The following is a 9004-nucleotide window of genomic DNA, read 5'->3' as shown; positions in this document are numbered from 1 at the left end:
GAACTCCAAAAGAAAAAAACAGCAAAAAATCCCACTTTGCTTGCTATTACAACTCAGAATGACTAACAATGAAGGATTGCTAATGTATAATCACCCAGCAATACTATCACAATTCTCTCCATTGTTCTCTGCAGACTAATTGAGTAGAATTTGGGGGAGATGGTTGGGTAGAGGGCCCCATGTGAGAGGGTCAAAGGTTTTCATTCATTTTTTACTATTTCCAATCAACTATGTGGCCACAGTGTGTTAATTGAGCTCTGTGAATGATGGGGCTGGAGTAGTATAATTAAACAGAGAAGATATTCCAGATACAAATTGAGGCAGATGTATATAATTCATATTTTTAAAATAATTTTAACAATATTTCATGTCATTCCCCTAGAGTAAATTCAGAATATGACTAGCATGGACTAGCATGCTTGCCAAGCAGCTCTGAATAGTGTAACACACCTTAAACCTATATACTAGGAAAGAAGGTAATTAGATCATTTTACTAGAGGCTTGATTATAGGGTTACTTGGTGGTCAACTCAGATATACTCCCTCAGTAGATAATTAATATATTGACATAATGCCTTTCTTTAGGCTTAAGGAAGAGAGTGCACAAGCTAGTTTGTGATACTTATACTAAGCATTACATAGGGTACTCACCAAGTGTACACACAGCTTTCAGGAGTCATATGTGATAGTTTGGAATTTGCTATGTCAAAAGACTTCCAAAAGAAAATACTTGTGATAAAGAGGCATAGGGCTTCTGAAGCTTATTCTTCAGTTCATTGCTTCTAAACCCTAAACCTTTCATTTCTTAAACCTAAACCTTATTTTCCAACATATTCCTCTCTGGTTTCCCTAGGTAGCCTTGTGTTGAAGTCGCCAAGTATCATATTTGTTGACTTTGGGTAGACCATTTTGTCAAGTTCTTTGTAGAATTTCTCTATGTATTTTCACCTTCTTTATTCTCCTCACCTTTGCATTGAAGCTACCAAGTATTAAAGTACATGCCATTTTAATTTGGAAATAATATTGGGCTCCTCATAGAATTTATCTATCTCCTTAACTTCTGCAGCAGATGCTGGATCATAAGCTGTAATTGTCTTCAGTTTTAGACTTTTTGCTTATCCTAAGCACGAGAATTCCAAAGAGAGATGACCAAAACATTCAAATTACTAAATAATTGTACTTATTTCATACACCAGCAAGGTTATGCTTAAGATTCTGTAAGAGGCTTCAGAAATATGTGAACTGAGAATTACCAGAAGTGCAGGCTGGTTTTTGAAGAGGCAAAGTAACTAGAGATTAAATTGCCAACATTGATTGGATTATGGAGGAAGCAAGGGAGTTCCAGAAAAAAAATGTTTCATTGACTATACTAAAGCCTTTGTGTGGATCACAACAAAATGTGACAAGTCTTCAAAGAGATTGGAAGACCAGATCACCTTATTTGTTTCCTGAGGAATCTATATGCAGGCCAAGAAACAACTTTTAGAACTAAACATGGAACAACTGATTGGTTTAAGACTGGAAAAGGAATACAACAAGGCTGGATATTGTCACCTTTTATTTAACTTATGTGCAGGGTACATCATGAGAAATGCCAGGCTAGATGATCAAAAGCCAGAGTTAAGGTTTCTGGAAGAAATATCCACAATCCTAGATATGCAGAGATGATACCACTCTGATGTCAGAAAGTGAAGAAGAATTAAGCCTTTTGATGAGAGTGAAGAGGAGAGTTAAAAGCTGTCTTGAGGCTTAACATTAAAAAAAACCCTAAGATCTTGGCAACTGATTCCATCACTTCCTGGCAAATAGAAGGAGAAGAAATGGAAGCAGTGTCAGATTTTATATTCTTGAGCTCAAAGATCTCTGCAGACAGCAACTGCAGCCATGAAATTAAAAGAAGCTGACTCCTTGGAAGTAAAACTATGGCAAATCTGGAGGGCATACTAAAAAGCAGAGACATCACCTTGCCAGCAAAGGTCTGTATGGTCAAAGCTATGTTTTTTTCCAGTAAATGAGAATTGAACTATGAGAAAAACTGAGTGCAGAATCGACGCTTTCGCATTGTGTTGCTGGAGAAGACTTTTAGAGTTCCTTGGACAGTAAGGAGATCAAATGAGTCAATATTTAAAGAAATTAATTCAGGCTGTTCACTGAAAGGTCAAATACTGAAGTTTAAATTCTTTGTCCACATAATGAGAAGATGGGACTCATTTGAAAAGGCCCTGAAGTAGATTTTCCTTTTCACTACAAAATCTAAACGTTACGTGGAGGAATTTATAGTTCTAATATGGGTTATTATTCTTTATGGAGGAAAATATTTTAATGTTAACTCATTTAGTTTTACATATCAGAAACTTATTTTTTCTAACAAATCACTTATAAGGATTATTGTAACGTTAAGATTGAACCACTATAATATAAATAAATTTGATTTTAATACTGGAAAGGGGAAAACATTTATATCCTCCCTAAGATAGAAAAATTTTGTCTTTTTTAAAAAACACACACACATCTTTACTTTGAAAGATCAGATCAAACACATAAAAATGATTTGGAGGCTAAACAACCTAATCTTAAAGAATGAATGAGTTAAAGAACAAATCATAGAAACAATAAATAATTTTATTAAAGAGAATGACAATAATGAGACAACATACCAACACTTATGGGATATAGCAAAAGCAGTAATCAGAGGACATTTTATTTTTCTAAATGCTTATATCAATAAAATAGAGAAAGAACAGACCGATGAATTGGGTATGCAATTAAAAAAAACTAGAAAAAGAACAAATTAAAAGTCCCCAATTAAACACCAAATTGGAAATCCTTTTGGAGCTCTTTTGCCATTTGAGTTAATCTATTTTTTAAGGTGTTGTTTTCTTCAGTGTATTTTTCAGTATTTTTTTGGGTCTCCTTTAGCAAGTCATTGACTTGTTTTTCATGGTTTTCTCGCATCCTTCTCATTTCTCTTCCCAATTTTTCCTCTACTTCTCTAACTTGCTTTTCCAAATCCTTTTTGAGCTCTTCCATGGCCTGGGACCAGTTCATGTTTTTCTTGGAGGTTTCTGTTGTAGGCTCTTTGACTTTATTAATTTCTTCTGTCTGTATGTTTTGGTCTTCTTTGTCAGCAAAGAAAGAATGCAGAGTCTGAGACTGAATCTCGGTGCGTTTTCGCTGCCTGGCCATAATCCCAGCCAACTAACTTGACCTTTGAGTTTTTCAGTGGGGTATGACTGCTTGTAGACTACAGAGTTCTATGTTCCACGTTTGGGGGGGAGGTGCCAGCTCTGCCGCACCAGCACTGCTCCTTCCCCAAGGACCCCCAACCCGAACTGGGCTCAGATCTTCGGCAGGCTGTGCACCCCTGCTCTGATCCGCCACTTAATTCCTCCCACCAGGTGGGCCTGGAGCCGGAAGCAGCAGCAGCCGTAGCTGCCCCACCTCCGCTGCCCCCGGGGCTGGAAGCCGAACCGCGAACTCCTTCCACTCCCGCAGCTTTCCCACTAACCTTCTCAGCAGTCTTTGGTGTTTGTGGGTTGAGAAGTCTCGTAACTGCCGCAGCTCACTGAATCAGGGCACTAGGGCCCCCTCCGCCCGACTTCTGGTCTGGATGGTCCAAGTCACTCAGGCTGGGCTCTGCTCCACTCCGTTCCCAGCTCCCAGCTCCGTGCGGGATAGACCTCACCCAGAGACCATCCAGGCTGTCCTGGGCTGGAGCCCTGCTTCCCTCTGCTGTTCTGTGGGTTCTGCCGTTCTAGAATTGGTTCAGAGCCATTTTTTATAGGTTTTTGGAGGGGCTCGGCAGGGAGCTCAGGCTAGTCCCTGCTTTCCAGCCGCCATCTTCCAAATTGGAAATCCTAAAAATTAAAGGTGAGATTAATAAAATCGAATGTAAAAACACTGAATTAATAAATACAACTAGGAGCTGGTTTTATGAAAAAAAAACAATAAAATAGATAATCCATTGGTTAATAGGATTTTAAAAAAAGAGAAAAGAAAACTGGTATCACTAGTATCAAAAATGAAAAGGTGAATATACCACTAACGGAGATGAAATCAAAGCAATCATTAGGAGTTATTTTGGCATTTGTATGCAGTAAATTTAATAATTTAAGTGAATGGAAGACTGCTTACAAAAAAATTGCTTAGATTAACAGAAGACAAAATAGAATATCTAAATATACGTATTTTAGAAAAAGAACTGGAACAGGCCATAAATAAGTTTCCTAAGAAAAAAGCATCAGTATTAGATGGAGTTGCAAGTGAATTCTACCAAACATTTAAACATCAACTAATTCCAATATTAAATAAATTATTTGGAAAACCAGGCAAAGGAGTCCTATGAAGCTCCTTTTACAAAACAAATATAGTGCTGATACCTAAAACAGGAAGAACAAAAACAGAGAAAGAAAATTATAGACCAATTTCATTAATGAATATGGATGCAAAAGTCCTAAATAAAATACTAGCTAAGAGACTACAACAATATATCACAAAGATTATATATATTGTGACCAAATGGGATTTATACCATGAACGCAGAGATGATTTAACATAAGGAAAGTTATTTAACATGATTATATCAATAACAAAATAACAAAGAGCATATGATTATATCAATATATGCAGAAAAGGCTTTTGATAAAATACAACAATTTCCATCAAAAACACTTGGAAGCATAGATATAAATGGATAAGAGAATAATTGTGAGATATAAAATGGATAATTTTGTACAAATAAAACCAATGCAGACAAGATTAGAAGGAAAGTAGAAAATTGGGGGGGGGGGAAATTTTCTTAGATAAAGGTCTTATATCTCATATATAGAGAACTTTGTGAAATTTATAAGAATAATATAATTGATAAATGGTCAAAGAATATGAACAGGCAGTTTTTGGAAAAAGAAATCAAAGCTATATGTAGTCATATGAAAAATGCTTTAAATCATTATTGATAATAGAAATGCAAATTAAAACAGCTTTGAGATGTTGTCCCACACCTATTAGATTGGCTAAAATGATAGAAGGGGAAAATGACAACTGTTGGGGGGATGTGGAAAAACTGGGACTCTAATACACTGTTGGTGGAACTATGAACTGATCGAACCATTTTGGAGAACAATCTGGAATTATGTACAAAGAGTTATAACACTGTACCTTTCCTTTGACTCAGCAGTACCATTATTGGGTCTGTTTTCCAAGGTGATCAGGAAAAAGGAAAAGAACCTATATGTTCTAAAATATTTATAGCATCCCTCTTTATGGTGGCAAAGACCTAGAAATTGAGGGGATGCCCATCAATTGGGGAATGGCTGAACAAATTGTGGTATATGATTGTGATGGAATACTACTGTGCTGTAAGAAATAGTGAGCTGGTTGATTTTAGAAAAACATGGAAAGACTTGCATGAAATAATGAAGAGATAAATGAGCAGAACCAAGAGAACATTGTATATAGTAACAGAAATATTATTCAAAGTACAACTGTGAACGACTCAAACTACAAAGGAAGATGCTCTCACCTCCAGAGAACAGACTGATAAATAGAAGTATGCTTTGTATGGTTTTATGTACATACATACATACACATACACACACACACAGGTGCATGTGTATGCGCAAGTGTGTGTGTGAAATGGTGTCCTTCTCTGTGGGCTGGAGAAGGAAGGAGAGAGAGAGTTTGGAATTTAAAATGTAATAAAAAATAAATAATATTAATTTTTTTTAAAAAAAGGAAAAATCAGATCAAAGGATTGTTTTCTACAGTATTATTTTTGTCCTGTTTGTTGCCACTGAGCTATCCTTAATTTGGGTAATTCTCCAATAACTCTATTAATTATAATACTTCCTTCAGCCATTAGCATTATGAACCTCTTACTGCTTCACTGAAGTCACAGTAACACATTTCTAACTTAGTTATGGAGATTTTTTTTCGAATAGCAATTTATTCTTAACATCAAGAATTTTGATTTCTGCTTTAAGAAATTTCTACTGATTGCTGTTTTAAAACATTTTGCTGGTTAATAATAATAGCTAGCATCTATATAGTTCTTTAAGGCTTGCTAAGTGCTTTACAAATATCTTATTTGATCCTCACAACAATCTTGAGAAGTAGGTGTGATTATTATCACCATTTTTCAGATAAGGAAACTGAAACAGAGGGCAAGTGACATGCTTAGGATCACACAACCAGCATATGTCTGAGACTAGATTTGAATTTAGGTATTCGTGACTCCAAGTCCAGTGCTCTATTTGCTTTGTCATCTACCTGCCTCTATTTCAATGGATTTATGATCTCATCAATATGAATATTCCTTTCACTGATGCAGGTCAAAACTTCTCCATGCCTTCTCTTCTTGTACAACTTGTATTGATGCCATTCAGCAAATATTCCACAGGAGGACCACCCAACATGCTGGGTACTTTCTCCTAGATTTTTTTTTGACATCAGCTATCCCAATAACTATCCTAAAGTAAAGCCTGAAGAATTCTAAAACAAAATGTAGAAAATTTAAGTTTTATAATATAGGAACTGCTTGATAATCTTGCTTGCCTTATAGACTCAGAACCTGATATAGTCAAGAAAAAAGTCAGATCACTATTCTGCGTGGCAGGCAGAGGCAGAGAGATAAAGATGGGATGGCACAGGAAATTATAAAGCAAGGCAATATAAATACAATGTCAGAAAATGGCAGATGTAAATTTAACAAATATTTAATGAGAAACTGTTAGTACGCATCAACAATGTAGACAGATAGTTTGAAAATCTTGCAAACAATCCAGGAGTAGGCACATGATTGAACTGCAAAAAAAAAAATCAGGTGTATACTTCAGAGCAGATCTGGTTCTTCTGGTTCTTTTAATGACTATTTATTTATTCATTTATTCATTCAACAACCATTTATTGAGAGCCTCCTGTGCTACATGCTGGGGGAGATAGAAATTTTACTACCTAACACATAGACTGTGCTGTCATACGGCTGACTATGATAGAATTGGCTGACACAGCTATAATGAATTGCTATTTTTTTTTTACTCTACGAGGTAAGATTATAAGATAATGAGACTGGTTCATTAAACCACACATGAAAAATAGTTTCATTATTTTATAGTCATATCTTTTTAACACTAGCTACTATCTGAAGAATGGAACCACTGCTGAACTGCATCTCCTGTGTATTATCTCACCCTTTAGATTTGGCTCAATTCAAGAGACTTTGGTTTTCCCTAAGAGGGGTCCTTTCTCCAAAGGATTGCCCTCAGTTATCTTGTTCACTACTTTCAAGAACCAAAATGGGTCTCCAACAAATGATGCATGACTTTTCTAAATATTGAGGTTATACTAAGCTCTTTGAAGACAGGAACTATTTCTCATTCATCTTTGTATCTCTCATAGTACCTTCAAACATGCTTAACTAGTTGGAAGAAAGAGAAGAATGCAGAAAAGAAAAAAGAAAGAAGGAAAGAAGGATGTATAGATGAGAGGGTAGAAGGAAGGTGAGGAGAAAGGGTAGGAAGGCACAGAAGGGAAAGAAGGGAGGGAAGGAGCAAATAAGTTCTGGAATGATTATGGAATGACAAAGTCCAAGAGAGTTACCTCCTCAATATCCTGCTTGCTTGAAAATATCAATGGAAATGTCCCCAAAGAAGCAAAATTGCTACAAGTTCTCACCCCCAAAAATTAAATCAACAAAAACAATAAGAAACTTGAAGAGCTCAGATATAATGAAAGGGATAGTATAGATAGAATAAAAGAAGTACCAACAAAGATAATAGAAGAAAGTTATATTGAAACAGTTGCATTAGAAAAAAACCCCAAAATTTAAAGATATAATAAAATGGATAATAGCCATACTCAAGGAATTAAAGGAAGAAATCAAATCAAATCACAGGAAGATATATTAGAGGAACTGGATATAGCTAAATTGTCATGGGAAGATACAATTAAGGAACTCATCAGTTAGCAAAACAGCATAGAAAATATTGTGGAAGCATGTGGCACTAAGGTCTCTTGTCTTATAAAATATTAAGAATATTATGACAGTGTTCTATAAGCCTTTTCTCTGACTTGAATGAAAAACTGAAACAATCTTCCTTGAAGAGAAAATAATCAATTACAGAGAGGGATCTCAATTCCTTGAAATTAAGAGATTTAATCTTGTTTATGATGACCAAACCGAGATTGTAAATATTTTTGTTTAATTCAGTTAAGAAAAGTATCTATTTGTTTACTGCCGATCAGATTAAAAGGGGGATAGTTAAAGAGGGAACAATGAGGGGTTGAGAAGGTATTCTTCCAAGGTATGCCAACATTACTATTACTCCTTTTAAGAAAGCCAAAAACTCCAAATGTAAACTCTGTACCTTTGTTTTACCTTGTTGCAAAATTTTGTCTTATATTTTAAGATTACCCTAAAATATAAGTAGAAATTGATTGGGAGAAAGAATTACAATTAGCAAGGGATATTTTGTCCATTTGGTTGTCTCCCCAAGTAGGAATGTTTGCATATTGATAAGTTGTCTCTGACACGCTAAAATGCAGAGTACATTTTTTATTCCACAATATAAAACATCATAGGAGTAGCTAAAAGCAGAATTACTGTATGGGAGAACAGAATGGTGGGGGCATAATTAAAGCAATCAATTAATAAGCAATTATTAAGCAATGACTATTTGCTAGGAACTGAGGTAGGTGCTACAAAGATGAAAAAGAAAAAGTGCCTGTTCACAAGGAGTTTGCGTTCTTACACACACACACACACACACACACACACATATACACACACATACATATATACATATATATGGAAGCATGTGTATATATACATATATGTAAGTACATATATAAATGTTTACAGAATGTACATATATAAGTGTTTACAGAATAAATAACAAGATAACTTAGAGAGGGAGAGTATTGGTGGGGAGGCAGGAAAAACTTCATGCATAAGGTAGTACTTGAGGGGGCGGAGCCAAGATGGCGGCTGGTAAGCAGGGACTAGAGTG

The sequence above is a fragment of the Trichosurus vulpecula genome, chromosome 9, assembly GCF_011100635.1.
Source record: "Trichosurus vulpecula isolate mTriVul1 chromosome 9, mTriVul1.pri, whole genome shotgun sequence".
Lineage (NCBI taxonomy): Eukaryota > Metazoa > Chordata > Mammalia > Diprotodontia > Phalangeridae > Trichosurus > Trichosurus vulpecula.
This window is presented reverse-complemented; position numbering follows the sequence as displayed.